Raw genomic sequence first — 16,149 nt, 5'->3', positions numbered from 1 at the left:
TAAGACACATCTTATTTTCTGAATTGATTTCTTCCATTAGTCACCTAATATAGCCAGGAGCTACATTAATTTCACCTCTACCTCTGAGGAGAATGACAAAAAAAAAAAATGTGCCAGCCTGGGGCTTTTGTACATGGCATCTTAGAAAATTCCTGAAGGTCAAAATCCATTTCTTTGCTTCCAAATAATTGAGGGTGGATAAAAGCAAACTCCTGCCAGTTAACCAGTCGGAAAATCAAGATGTTCAAAAAACGTGCACACTGATAGTCTTCCAAAGTGGTTGAGGATGGAAGAAAAGACAGTAAGAAAAAAAAACAAAATTGAAATTTACTACACGCTATTTCTAATTGAATGTGGATTGATTAAGTTGTAATGAAAATAAAACTGCATTGGGGGCATCATCGTATCTGAATTTGAGTCCCAGCTCTGTCATTAAAACCACAGCTCTGCTAAATCATCTGGCAATGCCATGCCTCAGTTTCTTCAACTGTGAAGTGATGATCAAATGCCTCACTGACAATTCACATATGTGAAAGTATTCTGAACGTGTCATAAAACTGCAGGCTCATGTTCTTTATAAAGGTCCACAAATTTCCAGGCCATCAAATAATCTGATTGAGCTTTACTCCAGCTTTTGTTTTTAAAACTTCTAGATCTGAGAAATCCTCTCTCCGGGTACCCTGGTGGAATCCACAGAGTGATCCAAACCCCCCTGAATTCCTGGTGTACTGGCAGTGTTAGCCAAGGCAAACAAACGCGCAAAGCCAGCCCGGGCCTTCTGTCATTGCCTTGTGGGATTGTGTAACAGGATTTTCTTCCAAGGCATCCATTTATTTTCCTTTGACATTCTACCTTCACATTTTTCTTCCTATAGTTTCACTTAATACAAAGATCTGCTATGTGATACTTAGAAAAAAGGTGTTTATTTTTTCCTTGTTGAATATTTTCTATAAAAATTATACAGGACAAAATTCATGTTAATTAAATAAACTTTAAAGACATAACAATGGGGCTTTAGCCCCTGTGTGTTTCATTGAGACAGTTTCATGTTACTGGTTCTACTCTTTTTGTCACAATTCCTCAACCGTTCCCTTTCTCCATCCCCTCCTATCCTCCTTCCCTGAGGAGGAGGTGGTCCAGGCAGGCCCTGCCATCCCCTCTCCGGTGAGAAGGGCCGGGCTCTCTCGGAGGCTCTCGTAGCTGATGATGCGATGACTTCCTCAGCAGCCTCTGTTCTCCAGGTGCCGCCTTGAGTTGCCTTATCTCAACCTGCCACTTTTTGTATGTGGCAGTTTTCAATTGGTGAAGAATCCTGAAAAACGGTTCCTAGAATATGAAACTTCCCTAGAAGATAGATAGTAATATTACAAGACCAGAACAGTCCAACCTTTCAGCAATTCTCTTTGATGGATCTGTCTTCATCAATCAATTTATAAATCCATTTAATAAGGAGAATAATTACATTTTGCTCACCTGCTCATACATTTTTCTACTTCATAAACAAATACTTCAAGCTGCTAAACATGAATAGTTTGTGTCTGTGTTTTTGCTGCCGAAATTAAATATTTATATTTTAGCATTATTTGGTCACCTAATAAAATTATAGCCTGTTTATTGTCTAATTCTTTGGTGGAAAATAGATCTTTAGTGTTCCACAGACATTTCAAATATATGCTACATAATTAAAAAACAACCATCCAAACATATGCTGCATGATCTTTCAGAAGACAGTCATCCAAATATATGCTACATGATTCTTTTAAACACAAATGCCTAATACATACATACAATTGTTCAAGCTTACTTTTAAGAAATAAGAATTAAATGTAACAGATACATTTTGTCCACAAAATGGTGCAGATTAATAAGAATACAATAATAATGTCAAGAACGATGTGGGGAAATGGGAATCTTTTGTACTGCTAGTGGGCATCTAAGTTTGCACAAACTTTGTGAAAGCAATTTGTCAATATTTATCAAACACCTATACCCCTTGACTCAGCAATTCTGCTTTTAGGAAACTATCCCAAGGAAATAATTGAAGATGTTTATACAACAAAGCAGCTACAAGGAGAGCACTGCCATCTTTTTATGTTAGGCAAAAATGAAAATGATCAAACAGATGACTGGTTAAAGAAGCATGGCACAGTTGTACAATATGCCCATGAAAATGTGGGGATAGAAATACATTTTCTGACTTGGCAGGATATTCACAATACACTATTAAATACAAAGATAAGACATAAAACAGCCCAGGCAGCATTTTTGTATTTTTATATACAGAAGTGGTTTTCTCTGGGAGGGTGGATGATGGGTGACTTTTTTCTTACCTTGTTTTTATTTACATACCTGTAAATAAATTGTTTTTAAACAATAAAAACATGATTGTTTTGTAGTTAATTGGTAGTAAAATATATGTCTTTACTACACTGAAATAACATTTTTCTATGTTCCATAATGGAAAAACTCATCCATCTCTCTCTCTTCGTGATTTCTTTTCAAAGGGCAGTTCAGCGGCAGAGCTGGCTAGTGGCAGAAGTTCATGTCCTTGCAATTTGTCCATTATTTTATCAGGAATTTTATATTTTATTCTATCATTATTTTACAGGAATACAGTTCATTGATTACCTCATTTTCTTAATGTATGCAGAAATTGAGAAAGAAAAAGAGATGAGAATAGACCATGTATAATATTCAAAACAGGGAAAATCAGAGATTTGTCTAATATCCAAAGTTTTTCTTTATATGCACTGAGGAAAATGCTAAAATACCAAATACTTTCCTAAGTTGAATTTGTCTTAACAGTATACATACATAATAATCATCCATTAAATGAGCAGAAAAATCTTATGAAGATAAACGTCTAAGCAAGGTCATTGCATTTTTTTTCTCACTCAATAGCTTCAAATGTTGAAATAGGTATTTGTGTTAGAAAGCTTTACCCTTTCACTGTATTTAAATTTCATTAAATTATGTAAAATCATTTATAGTCTTTGGCATTAAACTTGCTGAATCATTTTTTGGCTTATTTTGGGCAGTGTGTGAGGTTTTTCTTTAACCAGCCTGTCTTAGTAACATTGTTGAGGGAGTTCTTTCAGGTAATTTAGTTTCTTAATAAATTATAGAAGTTCCCTCCTCACAAATAAGTATAAGTGACATTTATTTTGATCATTTTTTATCTCTGATATCAGAGGTAGTCTATTTTTCTGCTTATATCTATGAGATATTTCTAGAACGTTGAATGGACCACTTTATTTATTTATTTATTTATTTATTTATTTATTTATTTTGAGACAGGGTCTGTCTCTGTTGCCCAGGATGAAGTGTAGTGGCCTGATCACAGCTCACTGCACCCTGAAACCCCTGGGCTCAAGCAATCCTTCTGCCTCAGCCCTCTGAGTAGCTGAGACTGACATTTATTTTTGAATTTTTTGTAGAGAGAGAGTCTTGCTATTTGCCCAGTTTGGTCTCTAACTCATGGCCTCAAATGATCCTCCTTCCATGGCCTCCCAAAACATTGGGATTACAGATGTGAGCCACACATCTGGCTTGAACCACATTCTTAATTATTCACTATGTTCTTTGAATTAATTTCCAAAAATAGTTATATAATTCTTTAAGAACTCATCAGAACATTTTAACAAAGTTAAATTTCCCAAATTCAAGGAACCTTTACTTGTACAAAGTAAATTGCAAATAGAAAGAATGGTTATTGCAATTGTAAAAATAAAATAGATTCATCATGTCTAGTACATGCAAAATGTAAGACCTAACACCATAAAAACCCTAGAAGAAAACCTAGGCAATACCATTTAGTACATAGGCATGGGCAAAGGCTTCATGACTAAAACACCAAAAGCAATGGCAACAAAAGCCAAAATAGACAAATGGGATCTAATTAAACTAAACAGCTTCTGCATAGCAAAAGAAACTATCATTAGAGTGAATAGGCAACCTACAGAATGGGAAAAAATATTTGCAATCTACCCATCTGACAAAGGGCTAATATCAAGAATCTACAAAGAACTTAAACAAATTTACAAGAAAAAAACAAACAACTCCATCAAAAAGTGGACAAAGAGTATGAACAGACACTTCTCAAAAGAAGACATTTATGCAGCCGACAGACACATGAAAAAATGCTCATCGTCACTGGTCATCAGAGAAATGTAAATCAAAACCACAATGAGATACCATCTCATGCCAGTTAGAATGGCGATCATTAAAAAGTCAGGAAACAACAGATGCTGGAGAGGATGTGGAGAAATAGGAACACTTTTACACTGTTGGTTGGAGTGTCAATTATGTTGAACCATTGTGGAAGACAGTGTGGCAATTCCTCAGGGACCTAGAACTGGAAATACCATTTGACCCAGCGATCCCATTACTGGGTATATACCTAAAGGATCATAAATCATGCTACTATAAAGACACATGCACATGTATGTTTACTGCGGCACTAATTACAATAGCAAAGACTTGGAACCAACCCAAATGCCCATCGATGATAGACTGGATTAAGAAAATGTGGCACATATACACCATGGAATACTATGCAGCCCTAAAAAAGGATGAGTTCATGTCCTTTGCAGGAACATGGATGAAGCTGGAAACCATCATTCTAAGCCAACTATCATAAGGACAGAAAACCAAACACCACATGTTCTCACTCGTAAGTGGGAGTTGAAGAATGAGAATACTTGGACACAGGGTGGGGAACATCACACACCGGGGCTTGTCGGGGGGGTTTGGGGGCTGGGAGAGGGATAGCATTAGGAGAAATACCTAATGTAAATGATAAGTTGATAGGTGCAGCAAACAAACACGGCACATGTATACCTATGTAACAAACCTGCACGCTGCGCACATGCACCCTAGAACTTAAACTATATATATACACACACACATATATATACACACACACACATATATACACACACACACACACACACACATATATATCAGAGTATGGATATACAATCACTTTAAATGAGATGTCAGGTATTCTTCATTACAGCTGCATCAAACGCAGCTCTGATCCAAGGAAAACCAGCCAATGCTCCATCCCCATAGGAAACCAGCTTGTGATCCCTCCTCAAACAAAGCTGCTTCTATCCTGTACAGTGTAGCTTGAAATCTCCAGTTTCACAGTGCTCTAGATGAGCATAAAATCCTATTGACCTTAAGTACAATAACTTACTGTCCTACAAATCTGTTGAAAAATGTGACCACCTAGGCCCTTAAATGCCAGTTGAGCTTTTCAGTCCCTTTCAGCTAAATGAGAAAGCCAAATGCAAACTCTGTGATTCAAGGACAGTGGATGAATTTGTAAACATCTGTAAGGAACTCAGTCATAAATCACCAAATGAATTATATATATAGATATATATAGATATTTCTTAATAAGCAGATATTGGTTTTTGTTCTCATTGTTTAAATTATAATGTTGAAAGTGATTTATTAGCCAAATTTGGTTATGTCTTAATGAAAATGACAGTTAATGCCTCATCAGCCTTAACTGAATTATCTACCTTCTAGATATGGTAAAGCAAAAGACTCTTGTGTCTAGAAAGAACAAGAAGCAAATAAATGATTCGGGATCCCACTGACAGGTCTGCTGTGAAACTCAAGCGTTCATAAGCCTCTGTAACATATTGTGCCTTAATTACGATGCCAGTTTAATTAATCCTACTCATAATTTATTGATTTGTTAAATTCACTTCCTTGACAGGGTATTAACTAATCAATTTGAATCTATGGTACACAAATGCATACACACACAAAAACCTTCCTTTTTTCTTTTTCTTTTTTTTTTTTTTTAGATGGAGTCTCACTCTCACTCTGTCACCCAGGCTGGGGTGCAGTGGTGTGATCTCAGCTCACTGCAAGCTCCGCCTCCCGGGTTCACACCATTCTCCTGCCTCAGCCTCCCAAGTAGCTGGGACTACAGGTGCCCACCACCACGCCTGGCTAATTTTTTTTTTTTTTTTCTTTTGGAGAGACGGGGTTTCACCTTTTTGGCCATGGTGGTCTCGATCTCCTGACCTCGTGATCCGCCTGTCTCGGCCTCCCAAAGTGCTGGGATTACAGGCGTGAGCCACCGTGCCCAGCCACTTTTTTCTTTTGCTGGGTTACCTGCACATACAGCATCTATTCCTTTCCCTGCTTCACATTGTTGGGATTTCACACATTTAAGATTTACTGTTGTGTTTGCTTCGTTTAGGCAACAGTTTCACTCTAACTTTCTACTTGTGAAAAAGGGTCTGTCTCTATAGAAAGAAGACCTTGAATATACTCATAACTTATATAAAAATATGGCATTAAAAGAGCCTGAGGGTATTCTCCAAGAGGAGGAGGGGAGGAAAACCCAAGAGACAGGGAATTATTCCTTCAAATAAGCTTAGAGTTGCAAGATTTGTCATTGTGTGCTTGTGGCTTCAACTTTTAGTAGCTGCATAACCCCAGGCGAGTGTGGTAGGTGCCAAAAGTTGGTCCAGGTTTTGGATTGGCAAGCATGCAAACTCAGAGTCCCTAAGGAGAGTTTACTTCCATCTATTAACAAGTTGGCAATAACATCAACAACAGGGCATAGAATCCCCCTGGGAAGAAGGGTTTGAGTTTATTCCCTTTTGTTCCTTAGAGACGTTTGCTGGAAGTCTCCGAAGCCCAAAAATAAAAATTTGGCTGGTCAAAAGCATCCACTGACCTTTAAATTTTTGAGGAGGGGATGATGGTGGTGCGAATATCACACTCACAGTTTCAAGGGCAAGACTCATCCCATTTTAATGTATGATGACTCTTGCAGTGCTTTAGGGGCATCCACCCTTGAAAGTGTCAGAGCTAATACAGGCACCAAAAAACTTTGATCAGTGAATTATTCTAACAGTGTGGGAAGGTATGCAAATGTAAATACAGATACACAAATATATACTGATTCACAATGCTGTCATGATAAAACTGGGGGAAAATCCATAAGAGTAAAAGCTGTAATTCAGCCAGGTGCAGTGGCTCACACCTGTAATCCCAGCACTTTGGGAGGCCGAGGTAGGCGGATCACCTGAGGTTGGGAGTTCGAGACCAGCCTGACCAACATGGAGAAACCCCCCTCTCTACAAAAAATACAAAATTAGCTGGACGTGGTGGTGCATGCCTGTAATCCCAGCTACTCGAGAGGCTGAGGCAGGAGAATTGCTTGAACTTGGGAGGAGGAGGTTGTGATGAGCTGAGATCATGCCATTGCACTCCAGGCTGGGTAACAAGAGTGAAACTCCATCTCAAAAAAAAAAAAAAAAAAAAAAAAAAAAGAAAGAAAGAAAGCTACAATTCTCTGACATCTGTGCCTTTGGAAAATAGTCCCATCCAGGGCACCTTGCATTTAGAACCATGTCCTGGAATGACCAGCTCCATTGAATCTTAAAGGATTAAAGAGGACTGCTACCAGAACAGTGGCAGAATGAAAGGGGAATGAGAAGAGGACATAGCAGGCTTGCCGAAGGGAGTCAGTCCCTCCTTCAGCCCCAGCATGCAAAGTGTCCATCATCACTATAGAGCAGAGAAGAGAAAATGTTGATGCTGGCAGAGACCCTTGATGCAGGATTTTGTGGTCACTTCAAAGAGGAATGCAAAGCAAGTAAGCAAGCTGAAGCTGTGCAAAACAGCGTTCCAAAACACACCGAGCAGAGAATGTAGGTTAGAACGGTGCAGATCACAAAAGATAAGCAGAATCTGCAAGAAGATAATTTCCTTTCATCAGTTGAAACCATAATGTGAAATCAGAACCAACTTAAAACTGTCGTAGTTTTACAAACAATCAAAATGTATCTCCTCCTCTAGTGTGTGATTTGAAGTGAAACCTCTTTGTACTCTCCATCATGTCCTGTGTTGAAGCACTCTTAGTACCTGATTCTACATAGATACCTGTGCATGTTGGAGCTCATATGTGCATTAGACTTAAGTTACTGAAACTCAGAATTGCCCACTTTACCATGCAGTGATGTCCTGTAGCCCATAAAGATAAGAAGCAAGACTTAGACATCATTCAAAGCACTGCTTAACAATCTGCCATACCCAGCCAATCCTGATTAATTCCTTCTTGCATTTGTTCCATCCTGTCTCCTTTCTCTGAATTCCTGTTTCATTGCTTACAGTTCCAAGATGTTCATTGGATCTATCCAGATTTGGCATTCACGTGCTCCATAGGATTGCAACTCAGATCTCTTTTATGGACATGGTTTCCACCTCCTAGGTCTAGCATTACACATTTTCTTGATGGGAATTTCCTGCTCTAGGTATAACTCTTAAGAAGTAAAACTCTCAGCAGAATTTCTTCTGGGACATACAGTAGAAAATTATAGGTAAGAATTCAGTAGAAATTATAGATAGTAATTATAGAGTTAGAAGGTGGACTGAACACTCTTGCCTTCCCATAAAATAGGCCAAATACAAGAATAGATGATTTACATCTGTGCAATCAAATAAATGTACATAAAAGCATGAGCCATTGCCTATTAACAGATCAGCCAGATTAAAAAGATTGATATTACCTAAGATTTAGTGAGGCTTTGAGGAAACAGAAATCTCAAGCACATTAATGGGTACATAAATTGGTGCAAACTTCCTTGAGGGTAGTTTAGAAATATGCAGTAGGATTTTAAATATAGTTGTGGAAATAAACCAAGAACAACCAAACGAGCATGGACAAAGGCTATTTATTCAGAGTTTGCTATAGCAAGGGAGTCAGCACCATCATTTATGCTTTGGCAGAGACTCAAAGGCAGGCAGAAGAGTGGAAAGTTTTATAGCGGAAATCAGGGAAGGCTTCAGGTGTGCTGTGATTGGAGGCTGTTGGCCTGGGGAAGCTGTTGGTGGGCTGACTGGAGGTGGGGAATCCTATGTGATTGGTTAAAAGTACATATCTGACTTTTCCTGGTGGGTCCTTCATTAAAAATAGGGTCAAAAATTAGGGAACCTGTCAGTTATTAATCAAGTCATGGCCATTTGGGGCCATGTTACAGGGGGTCTTATTTGACTTCCTGGATAAGTTGCTAGTGTGGCCTGACTGACAGGTAGTAGGCTGGCTTCCTGGGTTGGTTCCTCTAGGAAATGAGTAGTTTTCCTAGTACAGTTGCTGCAGATCGTGGGTTAGATTCTGTTATTGTATGTGGTCTGGCCATCATCTGTTTGTATGTACAGACTTTTAGAATAACTGACTGGAGGAGGTAATTGAACAATGATTTTATTAAAGAAAGTGTTTGTTATTTCAGAAAACATAAAAGAGGTGACCTTTTTTTTTCAATCTACTGTTATACCAGACTGTTGCAAAAGACTGAAGCAACGGTTCTTGGTTTACACAGGGACAGATAGAGCTCTCTAAAAGTGAAGTTACAAAGGGAACCATCATCCCTTTGGTAAAACACAACATGATTCTTGCATAAACTGTCATTCTATGTGAAGTTTTAGAGTCCATCCCGATAAATCCCAGTGTCCACAAACCATCAGGAACACAACTATGTTTTACCTGTAGTCAAATAAATGTAGGTGTATTAACTTGCATGCCATAGGCAATCATGGGATGTCTCAGTAAGGGAGTGTTAGGGCGGGCTTGTATACAGTTTGGGCTTCCGATTTGGGGTGAAAATAAGACATTAAGGAATGGAGACTCTAAGGAAATGAGGTTTAATTTGGAATTGGGTGCTGCCAGAAAGCACAGCTGATGACAATTTTCTAAACACTTTTTACTTAGGAGGAAGGAGCACTGAAGTAGGTCTTGAGGTGTCATCAATGGTAGTGCTCACACTGGCCAGGAAGGAGAAATGTTTGGTTACTCAGTGGGAGCTTGGTATCCAGGTTTTATTTTTGTTCCAACAGTCATGGAGTGACCTGTCTGATGCTGACATTCTGTGAAATTGCTCGTGTTCAGTAGGAAGACCCATGGCCTGGCTTCATGGTTCCGAAACGGTGTGTAGAGGCATCTCTGGGCTCCAAAGTACATTCTCAAGACCATCTTGGCATAATTTTAATTTTGGGGGGAAGATCAGCAATGTCTTGCTGAGAATTCCATTAAAACCATCACATTGTTTGGACCTGACTACTTAACACGTGGAGTGGTTATGTGCTTCTTTCAGCTTTTGGAGCACTATGAGAAACAAACAAAAAACAAAAACAAACAAACAAACTCAAACAGGAAGGAAGCGATGAACTGAGCATGCTTAAGAACCTCTGGCCTTGCTATCACCCAACAGGCCAGATACTGGGCCAGTTCTCAGGGCTGGGGAGTCCTTCCCCAGTCCCTTTTTCTTATCCCCCAGCACATAAAAGTCTGAAATGATGGGAACTGCTGTCTAGACCTGTGCTGTCTAGTATGGATAGCATTTGCCACATGTTCTATTTAAAGTAATGCAACTAAATCAATTGTAAAAATCAGTTCCTTAATCACTATGGCCATATTTCAGGTGCTCAACAGCCACATCTCATGAGTGGCTGCCGTATTCGACAGCACAGAGAGACCCTTTCCATCACTGCAGCGAGGGCCCCTGGTTCCTTTGCTCTGTGTTCAGAACCTGGTCCAAATTCTGTGGGTGCAAACACTGCTGCCGTAGGAGGATGCCCACGTAGAAGCTCTCTCTCTGCTCATTAAACTTTTCACATCCTCTGGCCAAAACATATGTTCCTAAGCAAGGAGGTTGCCAGGTTTTCTTCCCTTGTTCACAAGTGAAGGACTGGCGGGGATAACCCTCTCCAGATGGTACAAACAACACCTGGGTCTGAAATATTTACCTTTGTGTTACTTCAACAATGTCTCCAGCGTCACTCCCAGAACTAAAAGACGTCGACAACATAAACAGATGCTTGTTTTCACAGTTAGAACTACAATAACGGCAATCAACAAGGAAGTAGTCACCTCCAAAAACAAATCAGATAAACTCATAAACTGATTTGTCTCAACTTAACAGTCATTAAGGGATCAGAGACTTTAAAGTTCAATACAGTATCAGAGCATCTTTTTAGGACAAACAACTAAATTATTGTGCTGTTTTGATACCAGACACCTGGGTTCCCACTGAGGACTTCACGTTGACCTTGAGTGAGGCTGAGCTTCTCCTGCTCCCTGGGTAAAGTTGGGGCTATCGCAACACAGATTAGGATTCTGAGCTTAGATTCGGAATCAGACTGCCTACCCTCGACCCTCCGCCTACTAAATCTGAGAATTTGGGAAAACCACTTAACTCTCTGTGTCTCAGTTTATTCCTTCATAAATTGTGAGGAAGGGAAAAAAGAATAGCATAACCTAAACCCATAGGTTGTTTGAGAACTTGATATTGGATACATAAAATGTTGCTAGGTATATAGTGCTCACTTAGCAAATTTTAGCTATTAATATTACCACATATCAGGTACTGTTAGGTGATTTGACATTGTAATGTCATTTAAATGTCATCAGAACACTGTAAGATATTCATCTCAATTATGGATAAGGAAATAAACATCAGGAAATATAAATGATTCACCCCAAATCCTACAGGTTAGGTTGCAAAGCTGAGATGCTTTGAACTCTTCAACAATATTAGGTCTGTCTATAATATGCTGCCCCTGCTAACAATGACATTTTTATTTAAATACTCCATTTACCTGTAATAATTTGTGAAATGTTGTTCTTCCCCTAGTATACTGTCCTCTTCACAAGAACAAAATTTACATCTGTCTTGTTCAGTGTTCTGCCTGATGTTCCTAGAACACTGTGTCAAAAATATAGCTCTTAATAAGGATCTGTTGTGTGGATGAATCTGTCGAATCCCATTTATATTTAATATTTCCTCTAACATGAGGTTTCTAAATGGCTCTCTCCTCATTGTACACTATCATTGAGATAATAATTTTACCAAGCTTCTTTCCATCATTGGTTCACAGGTCAGCTTAACTTTAAGTTGATTTTCTTTGAATTGTTTTAAACAAAATACACAATTCTTTTGTGACTTGTGCAAATAACTGACACATTGTTTCTCCATTTGATATCTCTAGTTTTCCAAAATCATTTTATTTTGGATGAAAAGGAGAAAAATGAAGAAAAACTAAATTTTTTTGTAGACTAAAGTTATTATTCAATTTTTGGAAAAATAATGTTTGTGTGAAGAAAAAGTGCTAAGTAGATTTAGATAAGATTTCCCAAGGAAAAGTGTCATTGATTTAAAATGAATGACATACTCAAAAGAAAAAATAAGCAGGCAGCATTTCGCAGTGATAAAAAGCATGAGTGAGTGGTAGATTTGTAGTATGGAAGATCCTGAAGTAATCCAGGCTGAAGCTGGCTAATGCCTGGATTGGGGACTCGCCTGCAGAGATAAAGAATAAATAAATATTCTTGATCTTTAATAGAAAAATATATTTTGTATATAGGGGAAATTCCAATCACCTTGAAAGTGACACTTTCTATATAATATTACGTTCCATTTTAATTTGAAATCTCAATTAAATTCCCTATAAATTTAGTTGTTGCTAGGTTATTTATTCTGCAATTAGTTGGCCTTTGACTTCTTTTATTAGAAATTACAGCTTCTTGCTTTATAGCTAATATGCCAAGCTACTAAATCATCACCTATACGTAATAAGTGCAATTTAAGCATTTAAGAGGAACAATAGCAGCCAAGTGCTGATAACAGATGAAAGCATTTACCCACAGGTAATGTCAGCAGAAATGAAATGTCTCTACTGAAGGCCCAAAAGCCTTACAGTAAAGCAAGTACCGAAGACCCTCACCTTAAACAGCTGCGCAGACTCAAAGGCATGCGGTATTCAGCAGTCAAGAAAAGCCTTTATTTCTCTCATGTATCTACAAACACGTATCTGTTACTGTATAAGGATTAAGAAGCTTTCTATTTTGGGAAAATGTAAAGCATCATTTTATCACAGTCTATAGTTGCACAATGCTTAATATTGAACAATTCTTTTATTCCTGAGATAAATCCTACTTGCATTAATCTTTTATTGTAATACTGGAGTTAATTTGCTAATATTTAATTGAATAATTTTTGCATTTATGTTTCTAAGTTAGATTTTTTATAGAATGAGTTGAAAAAATGTGCTGTTCTTTTTAAGCATGCATGGACTGAATATTTGTCCTGTCACCCCGCTCCACACATTTACTTGTTGAAACCCTAATCCCCAGTATGCCTGTATTTGAAAGTAATTAGGTTTAATCAGGTCATAAGGGTGGGGCTGTGATCCAAGCAGATTGGCAACCTTAAATGAAGAGAGACCAGACAGCAATTCTCTCTGTCTCTCTCTGCAGTTGACCATTGAGAAAAGGTCATGTGAGGACAAGTAGGTGACCATCTATAGGCCAGAAAGGTAGCTCTCACCAGAAACCACATCAGCTAGAACTTTGATCTCAGACTTCCCAGCTTATAAAACTGAGAAGTAAATTTCTATTGTATAACTCACTCAGTCTATGGTATTTTGCTATGACAGCCCTAGTGAAGTAAGACAATATGTTTTAGAGTAATTTAAATAATATAGGAAATATTTACTCCTTAAAGGTTTGGTAGAATTTACCAGGGGAAAAAAGTTGCATTTATCAAGTTTTCAAGGGAAACTTGTAAAAATTGAAAATTAAGTTTTCAATTTGTAAGAAATATAAATATAAGGTAATTGTAATATATACTCTTCTAAGGAACCATTGATTTGATTTTTTTTATTTTGTAATAAAAACTTTTTTATTCCTTTGAGAAAGTTTCTTGCATCTTTAGTTCTGGCTTTGTTTCACTATTATAACATTTATTCATACATTCTCTCACTTTCTCTAATCAGAATTAATGAGTGTTTATTCTTGTTTCAAAGATGAGTTTTTGATCAATACTGCTGTTTTTTAAAGTTTTATTACTGTATACTGAAATATTCTTTGACTCTGTTACTTTTTATAATTGATTATTTTTGTGTCTTTTTATGAAATAAATCTAGAAATGAATGACCAGTAATTTTATTTGCAGCATTTCCTGTTTTCTATTACAGGAATTTGATGTTATAAATGTTAGTACCTGAGGTTGTAAATATTTTCTTATATTTTCTTCTATGAGCTCATAACTTGAATTCTCTGTGATTTTTTGTTTTTGTTTTTGTTTTTGTGAGACAGAGTCTTGCTCTGTCACCCAGGCTGGAGTGCAGTGGTTCTATCTTGGCTCACTCCAACCTTTACCTCCCGGGTTCAAGCAATTCTCCCTGCCTCAGCCTCCCAAATAGCTGGGATTACAGGCACCCACCACCATGCCTGGCTGATTTTTGTATTTTTTAGTAGAGATGGGGTTTCGCAATGTTGGCCAGGCTGGTCTTGAACTCCTGACCTCAGATAATCTGCCTGCCTTGGCCTCTCAAAGTGCTGGGATTACAGGTGTGAGCCACAGCACCCAGCCGAATTCTATCATTTTTATTTAATCCTGAATAGACTATAATTTTCACTTTTTAAAAATTCAAGAATTAGTTCAAAAGGTGTTTTCAAACTTCTCTTTATACTCTCCATGGAGATCATAACCTGTGAATGTGATTGATTTGATTACTACTGTTTGAAATTTAGTAATTCTTTCATGGCTTAATAAATGTTGAATTTGCTTACATAGATCATGAATAATTGACTACTTGGGATATTCAGTTTAGCATGTATAGTTTTGTGACTATATTTGTTAAAACAAAGTAGGTTACTCAAGACTATGTTTTTCCTTCTCTTACTCTGGTTGCTATGCTGATTTTTGAGAAATGTTTATTAAAATTTTGCACTATAGCTACAGATATAATTATTTCTAACATTTTGTGTATAAATATTTCAAAACCACATTGTGACCAGTATGGAGGTGCTGTACATATTTGGTCAATGTACCTTTTGTCAATGAAATATGCCCACTCTGTATTGTGCCGATCAGGAACTCACTCCTTCCTGCTCTTTCTGGGCTGGTTTTGGCGGATTTCTTCCAGTGAGAGCATTGGAGGTGAGAGGATGATTTTCCCTGTCCCTCTGTGTCAGGTGGCAATTTGACTGTGGCCCGAATGTCCTCTGTAGCCCCATCTCCCCCCTTGGAGAGACCTGTCCTGCTTCTCCCTTCTGTCTGGGGGTCCAGTGGCACTGCCTGGCTCTTCCCTTCTCTCTGTAGCCTTCAGAGTGGGAGCAACCTCGTGTTGTTCATCTGTGCACTGTATCATCATCTTTATGCATCAAATTCCCTTTTCTATGTTATGTTGTCTTTGTTGAAATAGGAACAACGAATTCTATTTTCCTGATTAGACCCTAATACAAGCCCCTTAATCAAATAAAGGTTTGTGTATCATCTGATATGGTTTGGCTGTGTCCCCACCTAAATCTCATCTTGAATTGTAGTTCCCGTAATCCCCACATGTCCTGGGAGGGATCAGTTGGAGATAATTGAATCATGGGGGAGGTTTCCCCCATCCTGTTCTCATGATAGTGAGTTCTCATAAGATCTGATGGTTTTACAAGACACTTTTCCTCTTTTTGCTCTGCACTTCTCCTTGCTGCCGCCATGTGAAGGGGGATGTGTTTGCTTCCCCTTCCACAATGATTGTAAGTTTCCTAAGGCCTCCCCAGCCATGCTGAACTGTGAGTCAATTAAACCTCTTTCCTTTATAAATTACCCAGTCTTGGATATGTCTTTATTAGCAGCTTGAGAACAGACTAATACATCATCTGACCTAAGAAGTCCCGTGTCATGCAGTCCAAGATTGCAAGATTAGGCTTTTAAAATGCTTTCTAAAGGTAAAAATGCAGAGAAATGTGTGCAGTGATATGCCAATGGGTACAAACTGTGATGTGGTAAAAAGCATAAATGTGGAGATAAGCTTGATTCCAAATGTCAAAGTCAAAGTCTCCATTTTTCTGTTTTATTTTTTGGATGTGAAGATATTTCCTATTTAAAATAACAGGAGCCTCCATTTCCAAAACTTCCTAATCTGGGAAAAAATTTCATGAAATATTGCCAAATTCCACCTGAGTATTTCCCTCAATCACGATAACAGGAATGGCCATCACCAACTCGATCTAATAATGTGAGTCTGAGAGAATCAGATTTTTATTTTGGATAACACATCTTCTTGAAATGTCAGCCTTTACCTGATTTTCAGGCTCTCTTTAAATGGGAGAAAATGTAGATG

At 38.0% G+C, this 16,149-nt stretch overlaps 1 long non-coding RNA gene across 1 annotated transcript in view; it reads left to right on the top strand.

Moving 5' to 3' along the window:
• The window catches only part of LOC129137891 (uncharacterized), a 223,338-nt gene that overhangs the window by 13,044 nt on the left and 194,145 nt on the right, over nt 1–16,149 (top strand). The window lies entirely within an intron of this gene.

The sequence above is a fragment of the Pan troglodytes genome, chromosome 17 (assembly GCF_028858775.2).
Source record: "Pan troglodytes isolate AG18354 chromosome 17, NHGRI_mPanTro3-v2.0_pri, whole genome shotgun sequence".
Classification (NCBI taxonomy): Eukaryota; Metazoa; Chordata; class Mammalia; order Primates; family Hominidae; genus Pan; species Pan troglodytes.
This window is presented reverse-complemented; position numbering and strand designations above follow the sequence as displayed.